The sequence below is a fragment of the Melopsittacus undulatus genome, chromosome 1 (genome assembly GCF_012275295.1).
Source record: "Melopsittacus undulatus isolate bMelUnd1 chromosome 1, bMelUnd1.mat.Z, whole genome shotgun sequence".
Taxonomy (NCBI): Eukaryota; Metazoa; Chordata; class Aves; order Psittaciformes; family Psittaculidae; genus Melopsittacus; species Melopsittacus undulatus.
Genome location: NC_047527.1, coordinates 81,640,739 through 81,656,037, shown reverse-complemented (window position 1 = coordinate 81,656,037; position 15,299 = coordinate 81,640,739).

Sequence of the window (15,299 nt, the reverse complement as noted above, 5' to 3'; positions counted from 1 at the left end):
TGGTAGGAGAAAATAGGCCTCTGAGTAATAAACATTCCTTTTTTAGTAACATAAAAGCTTATAATTCACACAAGAGTTTTAAAGTTATCAGTTCTACAGGTTGAAAAAATAATGATTCAGACTCTCTGCAAGATCATGAGGTTGAACTCAAAATTAGGAAGCTTAATTTTTTTTTTCAAATATTTTTCAACGTATTTTGATGTTGGAGGCTTTAGGGTGGTTTCACTGATGGTATTTATTTATTTTTTATGGAGACATTCATTTTATGGAGACTTTCAATCTGAAACTCATCCTTAAGTATCCCATCAGCACTGTTTTCATTTATACTTACTTTGCTCCTTCTTAACTTGCAAACCTGCGAACCTACTGCTTTTATATTTCTTTCAACATTGTCCATTGTTGCTTATGACTGGAAGGGTTATTGAAGTTTCTTGAGCACATATCTTTGTCCAGGTAGATTTTGAGAACTCTCTACCTGTATCTGGCATTTCCAAACATGCAGCTGAGAAATGCACAGCAACTCCAGACAACCTGTAACTTCTCTGGAAATGACAAATATGAATCTTATGGATGTAATTACCTATTTTTCAAGCAATGTACAGTTCCTCTGTACATTTCCAGTATGATCAGCTTTTCTTAAACAAACCAATCAAGCTGTCTTTCATGAATAGGATCTACAGGCATGTGAGTCCAAATAAATAAGAATTTACAGAGCCTATGCCCTACTGCATAAGTACACCTATATCTGCTGAGGTATTCCCAAACAGATATATTTTTTGCGTTCTCCCTGCCTCCACTATAAAGACATTGGAAAAAAGGAAACATTGAATATAACCCAGTAACGCTTTTTTTTCAATAGAAGTAGACAAATTAAGTCATTATACTGGATTTCTTGAAATAAGTTTCCCTCTGTTTCTGATCTACTAATAACACAGTTTTATCCTAATATGTAAGGAGAAGACTGAACTTGTGGAACAGAATTGTCTCATTGTTAATCAAAGCCATGGTTTAATATGATTTAGAGCAGTGAAATAATGCTTCTCAGTGCAGCTTGATTGCCAGTACTGACATCACCACTTTTATTACTTTCACTGCTTTGAAAACCAATTGACATTCAGTTCAGAAATAACTCTTGTTTGCTCAGCCAAACTGACTTCTATGCTCTCCCTGTGAGCTGACAGCTGGCTTGCAACAGATGATGATGAGTAATCATCTGATCATGACTGAAAACAGAACCAGGCACCTGGAACTGCCTTAAACTCACATTTCTATTATATTTGGAATAGTTATGAGGCCTCAAGTATTATCATCCTATCTCTGGTCAATATCAGTTTTTGCAAATTCAGTTACTTCAAACTGAATTTGCATAGCTGAGTTTACCCATGCATATTTAGGAAACTCTACTCTAGTTCTGAAATTGGAAGCATTCATGCTGTTTTACATTTTACATCCACGGGGTTTTTGTGTCCAGAAAATATTTCATCATACTGAAGTAAAAAAGAGATAGTTATTATCAGAAATTAATGTCTCTACATTACTCTAAAGTAAGAAAGACTCCCATAGATTTGGTTCACCAACACAAACTTTTGCTTTCAGGATTTTTTTTATCCTCTGTCACCAAGTCCTCCATACCTGTAAATCTTTGTGATATTGGAATAAGTGTTTATGTCTTACCCACTGAAATGTTTGTGTTGAATATTTTTTTCCTAAGAGTTGCACATGTGTAAAATGGGAAAATGAAATATTAGCTGATTTTGCTTGTTGACATGTTGATTAACAAAGGGAATAACAAGATTTCAATTTTCTGATACTGTTGCTCAATTTCAGTGGTTTGATTGTTGCTGCTTCTGTCTAGTCATATATTTAGGAGAAGTAGCAAACAATATCCATAATTAGATAGCTGAAGAACATTGACATATATGCTCCACTATGTGATCTATGCACCAACAAAGATCTTTGGATTTGTTTGAAGTGTAGGAAGAAGAAGCCTACAAAAATGGATTTTGTGATCTTTGGTTATACAAGGAGATTATTACTGAGGGAGCTGCTAACTGGCATTACTGATATTACACTATTCATATGGTACTATTATGGGTTACTGTAGTATATATGCTACCAGGGACCTATGTATAATCTCCCTTCGTAAACAAGCAGTAGGCACGTCTCTTTGAGAATGAAGGAGTCTAGAAATTCTAACTGGATGTTACATCCCATTTGTACCTTGCTACAGATATTTATCAGGAAGTAAAAGTCTTATGGAAAGCTTCACTCTGAGGGGACAGACACATGGCTGCTGGTGAAATAATTAATTTTTCATATTTTAAACTGTCAGATAAGATATCCATGTTTTAATGGACTTGAGGAAAAAAAAACACCAAACCAAACAAAACCTGAAGTGATCTGTGACAGCAACTATGTTTGATTTTCAGTTGTTCCCAGCGGTGTTATACCCCTTTTAGAAGTGGAATTTGTGGCACAATTTGACAATGTGCAAGAATACCTGATGGATGGGAGTAAAGAATAAGGAGCCAGACTCTTCTCAGTGGCATCCAGTGACAGTAAAAAGGACAATAGGCACAAACTGAAATACAAATAATTCCTTTTAAACATGAGAAAAAGGTTTTTAGTAGGAGAGTGGTCAAGTACTGGTTATCCAGAAAGGCCATAGGTTCTCCATTTTTTGAGATATTCAAAAGCCAACTAGACCCAGTCCTGAACAGCCTGCTGGATTAGATAATCTGCAGAAGTCCCTGCCAACCTCATCACTGACTCAGCAGCTATTGTGGAAGGACCTCAGTGTTGGAGGAAGTTGCAATTTTCTCTGGGAAACGGGCAGGTTTGTCAAAGAGGGGGAGTTTGTAGGGACTGTAGGATGTTGAGAGTAGAAGACATGAGACAGAAAGGTCAGTACCTCACACTGGTCCCATGAAAGAGGAGAAGGGAGAGGTAGTCTGTAACTGGGCCTAAAGGACAAAGGAGAGAAAATTTCCTAAAGTGCAAATACTGGTATTCTGACCTTGTACTGGTTGTTACAGATAAACTTACACACGACAGATTTCACCTTCATGACCTCCTTACAGAGATGACTTTTTAGAGTTGTTCACTTTCCAATTTATATAATCATATATTTAAATTCTGGCTGCTGATGCACCAGCTACATTTTGAAGTCTAATCAACTCTTCAGACACATGCGTATAATCAACCATACATCACAAATACAAAACCACTTCCTTTCTGTTCATGACCATTTCATCTGCTGTTGCTTTATCTATTATCATTGTGTCATATCCAGATGTTTTCTCAGAAAAAACCCATAAGACATTATTAAAAGATTTCCATCACATCAATAAGGAAAACCAGACTTATGAATTTCTCTTAACTCTTTTCAGTCACTTTGAAATACCAGGATGTGTTTTGCATGCAAACAAAGAAGCTGAAAAATGTTTCAATCAACTTCTATAATCAAGGGTATATTTTCTGCTTGTTCAATGTCATGGCCTCTCAGTGATAGCAGATAACATACTGCCCCTACCTTCATGAGAGTGTTCCTGTTTTCTTTGTTTTGAAAGTAAGTTAAAATTTAGCATGTCATCAGCATAGACTGTAGTATTTTGAAGAATATCAATCACTTTGTAGTAACAATGAAGAAATTTTGCTCTCCCTGAAGTGAAAACTTTCTCTGTGTACTTAGTGGAGAGTAGATTGCACTTAAGAGCTGAACAAACAGAAGAAACAAAGTGTGCCGTTACTACAGGATGAGTAGGAAAAGAAAAATAGTCTTGTTTTCCAAAGATGTGTTAGGGCAAGAGCCTTACAGCTAATGATGGATCTCAGAAATAGCAATCTTTGGAAAAACTAGTGTTACATTGCTGCTGTGGGCAGTAGCAGAGGGGACTTAGTACTGGAGCACCCTGAAATTGATTCCAAAGCATAGCATCTCTCTTCTAAAACCTGTGTTTGTTACTGCTCAGTGAATAAGAATAGTACAAGACTGCAGAATTAAAAATGCATACACAAAATTACATGTTTAAAAAAAAAAACTAAAAGCATTTAGCAACTGTTTTGATATAACCACTATCTGTCTTCAACAGCAACACAAAATGTGGCAGGATGTTATATATATATATATATATATATTAGTTTGGACACCAGCTTCCTCTCATTTTTCTTCATCAGAGAACCAGGATGTTTCTCCAAGATTTTACACAGAGACTTGGTCAATAATATTGCCAGAAGAAAACTTATAGCAGATTGTTCTGTGTTCTCCAAAAATTATGGGATTCAATTCTCAGTCTTTTGAAGAACAGAAAGAATCACGAGATCATTTTGCCAAACCTTTTTATTCAGGTCCTTCTTTTTCTTTCTTAAGAGTTACAAAGAAAAGTGGTGAAAGATGCTAAAATGCAAAGAAGTAAAGACAAGATGAGCCCTTATAGAAAAATCACTTTCAGTGTAATATCAAGTATCAATCTATTCCACTCTTAATAACAGGTCTCCTGCCTACTCAAGTCAGGACTGTTAGTTCACCTTTGAAATATTGCTCCTCATGTATTTTTTTTTTTTCAAAATAAATTTCCAGAACTCTCTTTCCCTTTGAAATTCTCAGCCCTGATCCTGTTCTTATTTTCTGCAACACCTATGTCTCTCTCCTTGGGACACTTGTGCCTTCTTTAAAGCTTCCAGCATTACGATCTTATGTCTGTTTAAAAAGCTGCTTTCACTTTATTAATTTGATTATTTTATTTTATTTATTTTATTCTGCAATTAGGCTGCAAAGAAAGAATGAATATGGCAAGAGTAAAAAGGGTAGAGATAGACCACAACCCAAAAGTTTTGTTGTTTTGTTTTAGGGTTTTTTTAATGTGATTTTTTTCTTAAAGTTAATTTAACACAATTTGGATTACTTAAGGCATAGGATTTTTTCTTTTGTACTGCTTTGTTTCCCATTGCTGTCTTCTTCATATATTGCTGTTTCATTTCCCTGTTTCCTAACAATGGATTATAATTTGGTTCTAACATTCTTCTGGAATATTTCTTATATCTACCATATTTTCTTTAGTTTGTCTTCTTTCTTTATCCTCTTTTGGAACTACTAACATGTGAGAAAACTGAAATAAATGCAGAAAGTCAGCAAACATGTTTTAGAAGAGTACTGACTATGAAAAATAAGAACAACAAACCACAGGATTTTTTTGAAAATTACTCAAACATTTATGATATTCATAGCACTAATGTAAGAATCAACAATTTTGGAATTATAGGTTCTTTGCAGAAGTGGCCAAAAGGGAAAATTTCTGCTCTGTCATAAGAGAGAAATAATCTGTCCTTTAATATAGACTTAACTAGAAAAAAAAACCCAAAACAATAAAATGCAGACTCCAGGCCGTTTTATCTGTTGTTTTGGGGCTTTTTTTTTTATTTACGGTGAGCCTTAGCATGCTAATAGATATTGGGTGTCAGCTGAAGTTGTACAGCAGAAAATGCTTACCTACCACTCCACCCTGGAATAAATGGATAAATCAGTTACGTCTGTGCTGGAGTAGTAGTATCTTGACAGGGTAATGGGGAGACACTTAGTGACGCTATCATCTTCAACAAACTAATTTTAATCTATTGCTGTAGGTCACTGGGGCCCTTAGCCTACTTAGACTTCATGTACATACCTTCAGGAGTTCCACTTAGAGTCATTACAGCTGAAAGATATAGTTAGCTGGTAAGGAACTGGTAGGATGATCTTAAGGTCCTTTCCAACCCTATCTATTCTATGATTCTATGGTAAGGTAAAACAGCAAACACCAAGTCTTCTGAGTACTGTGGGTCATGTAATTGTGCCGTAGAAAAACCTAGAAGGTTCCTTTTGTGGAGAGCTTCAATCAGGAACCTGCATCAGAGGTGGACAGCTGAAATATTGTATAGACAATTTTAACTTTAATCAGGGCCTGGATATGCTACTTTGAAGTGAATACATCAAGACTTAGTTTCTTGTATCTGGCAACATTCAAATGGATCCATTAAACTGGACCATTAAACATACAGAATAAAGAGAAAAAATAAGAAAAAAACCCAAAATAACAATTTTTTATTATATACACAAATTGTGCTAAATTTCTTAAAGGATTGTTAAAAAAGAGGCCAAATTTAAAAAATCTTCTTCAAATAAAAAAATGCCATAGTTAAGTTTTCATTCAGTAACTTGATACTTGTATAAGAATATAGAACTGCCATAAAACAAGACCTTTCCAGTTTGTATCTGAAAGTTTATTTTTATTTTTTCTTCTTAGTAAAAAGACATTACTACTTCTCAAAAAGAAGTTTGTATTGATTTTAGGAATTATAATTTCTATTCCTGGGTGTTCTTTTCTTTAAAACTTTCTATTTTTTTTTTTTAACGTAACAGATTTAAACTTAAACAGCAGAGGTTTAGGTTGGATATAAGGAAGAAATTCTTTACTGTTAGGGTGGTGAGGTACTGGAATGCGTTGCCCAGGGAGGTTGTGAATGCTCCATCCCTGGCAGTGTTCAAAGCCAGATTGGAGAAAGCCTTGGGTGGCATGGTTCAGTGTGAAGTGTCCCTGCCCATGGCAGGGGTGTTGGAACTCGATGATCTTAAGGTCCTTTCCAACCCTAACTATTCCATGATTCTAAGTTTCATACCATAGTCACCATGTGTCTGAAAAGCATGAAACATTTTTTCTCTAACTAAGAAGGCAAGACAGGTCCCTGTGAATGGTACAAAGGTAGAAGAGAATAAAAGTATAGGAGACCTCCCTAGGAGATCTCAGTGCTCTATTATTGGAGGCAGGATGGACCTTGATCACTGAAACACCTTTTGATTTCAGCTTCAAAAGAGCCTTGTGTCATCTCATAGGGATTTGGATCAGGCAGAAGCCCATGTGCTGTGCTACATTGTCATGTTATGCACCTCTGCCATAGAAATCCCACTTGAATTTACTGCTCTTGAGCATGCTCCAGAGATAATACTTAAATGAAAACAGTAATCACAAGGCCAGCCAGTCATCAGGTGCCAGTTATATTTAAAATAAAATCTATGAAGAAAAATCTTATCATTCTACCAGTTAGGGTCACTTATCACAGAATTTGTCTGTCAAGCCACCATTATACAGGAAGAAAGTAAATAGCAATAGCACTTATAAGCAGCAAAGAATAGTTCTGGGCAAAGAGAAATTACATCAGAGGTTCAATGTCCATAAAGAAGTCTAGACAAAAGAAAGAGCCAAACAGTTGTTACTCTTCAGTGTTTATAAAAGCAGTAATGCATAGTGCATGGTGAGTGTCCAGAACATATTATTTCTCTCTCACTTAGAATTAAGGAGGCAAGAAATATGGCCAGAAATAAATTTGTCTATAGGTTAGGTACCACTTCCTGTGTTTGTATAGCATTGCTGAAGTTAATAGAAGTCAGCTCATTAACCTCCTCAGGAGTTCTTATGCTAAGTATTAAATGAGCTGTTTTATGTGTTCAATTTCTATGACTCACACACTTCATACAAAGGATACGTAAGCAGTTTCTCCTTCAGGTTGTATTCAATATTTTATGTGCTGAACATACAGAGAGACTCAATTTCTTCACTTTCCTTATTCTATTTTTTTTGTAACATAACACTGTATGAAATAACAGGTAATATGGAAAATTAGTATATCCTAACAGAATTATTACTTTTCCAGCAACCACATATTACTTTAGATAGTTGGCAATATTTTCTATGTTATTTCCTAAACTCAGTTTCAACTATAAGAGAAATTGCAATTACTTTGATGACATAAAGGAAGGTATGGTAATTACTAACTACTTGATTTTCACAGTGAATTGTGAATAAATATATTTGCTCATTTATTTTACTAATTTATTAATCTGCATTCTCTTTAGCTTCTATCAAGAAGCTACAAGAAAGGGCTCCAAATATGCAGGTGGTCCAACTTTGATGTTTCAAAAACTGCTGCACACTAGCAATGCCTTGATTACTGCAACAACTGCTACGTTAAATGTGCATTCACCTTGTGTAAACTGCATACTAGAACTGCATTCAGCTTGCAAGATGTTATGTATCAACAGCCTATTTCCATGTGAGAGACTTGGATCAACAAGGTACACACCCAAATTCAATGGTTACTTATCTTGGTCATACACTAGATTTGGAAAAAAGTGACAGATAAAGAGAAACAGGAAAAAAAAGCTTGCCACCCTCCCATTTGGAGAAACAGTGGAGAAATGTTTCTTTAGGCTCTTTCATGTAATTCTTTCTCCCCCATATCCCTGTCCAATATATTTAATTGAGAAAGTGTATTTAATTAACTTAATCTCCCCTTCCCCACATTTCTGTAGCCCAATTATGCATTTTTTTCTCTTGTAAATTTGATACACAAGTGCTTTCCTACCCACAATACTGGCTTTGCTCCTCAGTGGAATTCAACCATGATGGATATTCTGAAAACTTCTACTTCCTCGGTTGCACCTAAAAGCATTCTCCACTATTCTTTTAATGTGCCCTTCTCAACATGTCAACACTCTTCAGAAGGTTGTATAATATTGCATCAAATCTAAAATTGATGAAATTAAACATTTTTACATAACACTTCAGCTGCTCCTCTTTTTTTTTTCCAATATAAGTCACTTTATAGTATGGTCTGAATGATGCCAGATTGTTCAGTCTTACCCTGAGGAAAAGATGTGAGGCAGTGGCTCGTCTCACTTTTTCTTTCCTCCTCCTCCTCATCCTAGAAAGGCAGCAGCAAGTGGATGAATGAGCAGCCAAAAAACCTTACTTAATCCAGGGACAAGACTCTGCTCTTTTAGGTACCTCCCAGTGTGTGGCAAAAAGGCTGGGAGGGGAAAGTATTACAACTGGTTGCTAGAAAGCCAATGGCTAACATGAAGACGAAAGGAGAAGAAAGCTAGAATCCATTACTAAAAATTGAGGGCTTTAAGAACCCTTTTCAGACAATGCACTGTAATTTGTCACTGCTGCAAAATGAAATCCCCATGCAGTCTGCTAGCTCTTGTGCATGTTTGGAATAGACAATTTGCTAGAGTGTTGTAATTGTCCACTGTGTTTTGGATGAGTTGACAGCCAGGACTGGTTTCTTTTCCATTTTATCTACTATAACCTCTTAAGAGCAAAAAAAAGAAAAAAGTTCTCAGTGCTTAATGAAAAAGAAAAAAACAAAATATGAAAATATGGGCTTTGTCACAGACCTATAAGAAGACTTTAAATTTTAATACTTTTTGGCTAGGAAGAAAAGAAAAAACTCCCTTTTTTGTGCTGCATTCCAAATTTTATATCAAATTTACACAACATGCAGTTAATCAGATTAAAAATAAATTGCTAATACACTTTGCTTGCAAAGGGCAAACCATTAACAGAAAGTTTACTTTAGGCCTTTAAAATTCTTCTCCTATCTTCTGCTCTCTCTGGCTCTGCAACCTCAGGGGATACAATCCCTTAAAATGCATCTCATCTTCAATTAGCAGAGAGAACATATGTATGTTCTTCTCTGAAATCCCCAGGTATCGTGCAGTGCAGTTCACTTCAGATTTTACAGTTAATTAAAGCCTCATACACGTTTTCTGATTCTCCAGCTGGCACTAGAGAGTTTTAAAGCTTAGACCACTTTAGCTATTACTTTGCTAAAAAGCTTGCTAATAAACATTAATGTCCATGTGGCTTTCTTGCTGACCAACACACTGTAATGGGAAGCTTATAGCTACTGATTTTCTCATAAAAACAGGAGGTGAAGAAACTGAGGTTGCAAAAGGGACAGGAGTTTTAACTGTCTGCTTAGAGCTAATCCCCTATAGGCATCAGAAATGAGAGTTCACTGGGGATAATGTATCCTGAAAATGTGAAAATTAACCTTGAGGAGAAGCTGGAAAACATTTCCAGGTTATAACCTTGGAGATAATAAGTAAAAAGTTCCTTTCTCTGAATAATATGCTTAGAACTTATAGTAAGTACATGAGACTTACTAAAATTCATAAGAATCAACAGCATATTCTTTAAAGGAAATAAAGCACTTTGTTTCCTGCCCAATCCCTTTTATCAATCACTGAATGTACAGTATGTGTTGAAATATTTTTTTTGCCTCACAGTCTGTTTGATCTCTTAGGATGAATATTCAGTGCTTTTTTTTTTTTTTTTTTTTGCTCTATTAGATGATTTCCCAGTCATGTTTCTCTACAGAAAAGGAATTCTGAATAACTCAGTGCTCCTTTCTCCTTTCTTTTTCTCCCTCAGGTAGTATTGATCCTTCTTTAACTAGGTTGCTCCAATCACTGCTTTTTTTTTTCTCCACATTTGTTCAGTGTTCATATTTTTACTTTTTAACATTCACGTACTTCTGAACTTTCACTGGAGCTAAGGCAGTTAACTGAGCTACACTTGGCTTAATACTCAGCCTCTCTGAAGCTGAGAAAGCTTCTAACTGAAGCTGAGAAACCTTCTGACAGAAGAGGACATTTTATACTTGAAATATTTATTTTCCTAAAGTGCCAAAATAATGCATTCATAATTGAAATGTTACACAAGCAGGATGGTAATCCACCTTACCCTTTCCTATATTTAATGTGGTAAAAGGCATGTAAAAGGATGTAGATTTCAGAAGCAATTCTTTTTGTGTAGTCAGTACATACTTGACTACTTTGGGAATTATGTTTTTCATAATTTTTTTTCAGGTAAACCACTCCAAAACACTGCGCATCTGAAAAATATCTTACCCCAGGTACTAATTTCCTGTGTGTCCTTGCTGGAACCTTTCCAGAATTATTTTCACACTATTACTGTGATTCTAAGTTCAAATGGTTAATGACAGCTATTTTCTTTTGGCCCTTGTCCCTTACTTAGTCTCTTTCAGAAGCATGGCATGTAGCATGTATTTCTTTGATGAAAAATGGGAATCTGCTAAAGCTAAGAAAGGTTCCACTGAAGCTGGAACATTTAACTTGACCCATTTGTACCTCTGCAATAGCTTGCTTCATTCAATATTCTAGATTTAACTTTTTTAGTGGGTTTGTGTTTTTGTGGGGCTATTTGCTTTGTCTTTGATTGCATTTGGAGATGAGGAAGAGCTATTACATAATTCTATAAATTTGAAGCTATTTAAATAAGAGCAACATTTGCACAGAAAAAGAAAATATAGTACTCCATAATTTCCTTTTTAATGAAAGCTCATAGCTTTCATATGTCCTCAGTGTAAAAGAAATGTCTTGTATCACTTAGCAGTAGATAGCTAGGAGTCCACTGCTGGTCATGGAAATGAAAAAAGCAACTCTCTTATTCTGTAATTCATTCTAATCAGAATAGCAACCCATTGTAACATGATAAAATGAAGTAGAAACATAGGTGAACCCCAAATATTTGCAGTTAACAAAATAACACATTTGTAACACAAGGTCAGGGGAAAATTCTGCAATCACAAAACTTTAGACTTCCTGTTAATATTGTACAGTAGTATAATTTCTAACAGCTCCTCTACAAATTATTAGGAACGTGAAAAAGGTTTATTACAGATTCTCATTTAGTAGCCAATTGGGAAGAAAGACAAGGAAAGGAAGCACTGTATTTTCCATGTAATATGGGTATTTTTCTGCTCACTCAGCTGCAACGTTATTGTTGAGTAAAGAAAAATTGCAGAAATAAATGTTTTCCTTCTCTATCAATCCATGACAACATTTCACCTATGTGTATGAGAGCTGGAGCACTTCCTGCAACAGTTTTCCTATCAGTCATCTTTAATTTTTCCAGATTCTGGGGAAAATAGGAGAATTTTATTTAAGAGTACCTTCAGAATCTTTTTTTTTTTTGAGGGGTGTCTGAGTGTATCTACATTTCTTTAATAGAATAAAACTGGTAAAATTATCTAGATTCCAAATACTGTATTTTTTTTTCTTTTGTGTGACAGACAGTGAGTTTTCCTCTCTCAACAGTTTTTAACATACTCAGCATTTTAGTCTCTTTTGGTGACTGAGTGTCAAAGCAGTGAACAGATTAGTGGGATTGAGAAAAGTTACATGGGTAAATACTAAATAATGAAGAAAAACATATGTATCACTACAGAATTATTAAACCTGAAGTATCTGAGGACTAACCACCCAGCAGAGAAACACATTCCAATCATTATATTATGCTTTAATATTTTAAAGTTCAGAAAATTTAAGGAAGTGTTGTATGTAGATTATGCATAATTTCCATAAACTGGTTTTAAACTATCATTTAAAATCTGCAATTATGTCATTATTAATGTGCCTACTTTTTTAAGATGCATAGAGGAAGATTTATGATTTAGGCTTGGATTCATCTATATTAAGTGCATTAGTGGATGATGCCCTTAAGAACTCAGTAATGCTCTGAATGCCTCATGCCTCTGATATGGTTAGTAATCTATATAGGCTACAAGAGATATTTTGTCAAGGGAGGGTATTTGATTGCTGGTTTGAGCATCAGAGGAGCATGAAAACAAATCTGTACTTTAAAAGTAATAGGAAACAGTTATATTTATAATTTGTAAATGTGTGAATACAATTTAGCAGGTTATCCCCACCTCCACTTCCCCTCTTCTTTAAGCTCATATTAAATCAAAAACCACACAATGCACCTGGAAGGATGTATGTGAGAAAGAGAGGGAAAAGGTGCTTGGAAATCAGTTGCTGTACATGTCAGTGTTTTGATGAGGTTGAACAGCCTTACTTTGCCCTTCTGATTCCTACTTTAGTTCTTCATTTGTGTCTGTAGTAGCTCATCTGCTTGCCAGTTTTTGGGTTTATGTTTAAAGAGAAAAACCCAATACTTTGATTTTAAGAAATCTGAGATTTTTTTTTTTTTTCCTTAGGGTTATCTAAGTGTGTGCTGTATGTATTTAAAGATTTTCTTTAGAATATTGGTCAGAGAATAGCAAGGCAAAGGCAAATTTCAGTTAGAAAGTGGTATATAATAACCCATTCACTTTACAGTTTATAGCAAATCCATAATAAACTATAATATGTTAGAATTTACAGTTCTTCACAGAAAATAATTTATGCTGGTGATTTTCTTTTCAGTTTTAAGCCCTGCTTTAATTTTTCTTTCACAGGTAGATTTTCGTATTTGTCAAAAAGGATTACAACTACTTCCGTCAGCACCTGATTAAGCATTTTAAATCCCTTCATTTTGTAGAAGTTTTATTGTTTCAGAACATTTTCAAGAAAGCATAATCTGTGAAGAATGGAGTTGAAGGTATCTTCTGATCATGTCCCATTATATTTTCTCTTACTACTTAATGTAGAAAATATTAACTTATTTTATAGTGAGATTGATTTGACAACATTGGGTCCTAAAACATACATAGATTTCCATATAGTATATATCAATGAGAACATGCATCTCTGATAAAGACATGTGGTCAAGTTTTCCTTGCAGCTTAAAAAAAGATATGCAGTCATGTTTCTTTTGGAGAACTAGCCCTGGAGGAGACAGGGTAATAGCTGAACTTAACAAACTTGTCAGTATGTTTAGATATAAACATTAGTTACAGTGAATAAACAGAGACTCTTATAAAAATCCTAATGTTTTCTTCTTGTAAATGTACCAGATGTTGAGTCATATAGTGTAGGAGGTTTAACATTAATTATTTACATCATTTATCCGTCATTATGTTCCCTTATGCTATACAATTTTGAAGGCAATGAAGAAGAGCGTTAGAGGAAGACAGAGTTTTTCTGAGAAAAACAACTTGATACCATCTTTATTTAAATCTTTTATGCAATCACAACAAAAAAAAAAGCAAGGTGAGTCTTGTTTTTACAATGCTCATTAAATAATGGACGTACACAGACTGTGAGATTGGATGAAGAAGATGGCTGCAATTTTTCTGTGAGGCCTTTCTGATGATATTTCAGATAAGAGAAATAGATCAAAAGTTTCCATAGCTCAGAGTAATGATCACTGAAGAAAACAAGAGAAACAAAGATCTGCTCATCACTGAGAATGAAATTTCACCCACACAGGGCACTGGGAGACTACAGGAGCAAGAGTAAAGGGCTGTGCTTCTTTGATCCATGTCAGAAACCTTAGTAATTGTTTTAAGAAAATGGTCAGACCAGATGACATTTTGGAAAGAATGAGTCTGTAAGTAAAAGTAGATGATGGGAGAAAGTGAGAGATGGTTACTAAAAGAAATTACTGTCATATAACCAATGTTCACTGGAAAGATCATAATAGAATTGTAAATCGGTTATTAAATCAATTTTATGTAATAAACTATAAAAACTGCTTCCAAGTACTACTTCCATGGGACAATTTCCCATTCTGGGGAAGATGGAAGGAGGGCAAAATGGGAACACAAATACTGGTCTTTTTGTGTTTGACCAGGCATCATATCAAATAGAAAATCCAGGATTGGTCTTTATAAATGAATCTTTAATAATAACTGAACAGAAAATGGTAACAGTGATATTACTAACCAAGAAAATTAAAAATAAAGGTTTAAATGACAAGGCATGTTTATAAGAAGATTGACCTAATATTCTAATAAGCACTACTGTTCCAAGATAAAGATGAAAAAAGACACTTTAAAGACAAGCTCAGCTTTGGAAAAAAAAATAAATATAAATCTGCAGCTTGAACTCAGTCTTTTACAGTCTGTCTTCTAATTTATACAGTGTGAGTTAAAGTTACAAGCATAAATAGGGCACATAATGTATCTTTTACAGAATATATCAAAGTTCTCAGGAAGCCAGATTTAAGGCTTATATAAAGATACACAGTAATCTATTTCTGAAATATTCCTCTCTTTCCCTCTCACAGGCAAATAAAAAAGGCAAATGGATATTCTGGAACTGAAAAAGGAGGTGCTCCATTTCCTGAGCAATAGTGTCAGCTGAATGCCAAATGGCTTGCAGAACCTAATGGCACTGAATTTCAGAGCCACAAATGACACCCATGGAATGTTCTACATATATTCCAAACGTACGTTTCCAGAATGTGATGACAATGATGCAAGCAGCTTGTCAAGCTACATGTGATGGTATAGATGACATATTGAAACAGCTAGCTGCTACAATGATTTATAAAACAAACTTTTATAAGAAGAAAATGAGGTGAATCCTGAAAACTTGGAATTATAAGGAGTTGATTGATGCATTCAAATTTATGTTGAGCTCAGCACTTCTTCAAATGACGTTATGACAAGGACCAACAGGAGCTTTTTTTCCTTCAAAATTCCATAAATATGTGTGTCACAAGCTAAAATATATTCTTTTTGCCATTTCTGCCCAGTAGAAATTTATAATCTTAAATGAACATCTAGTA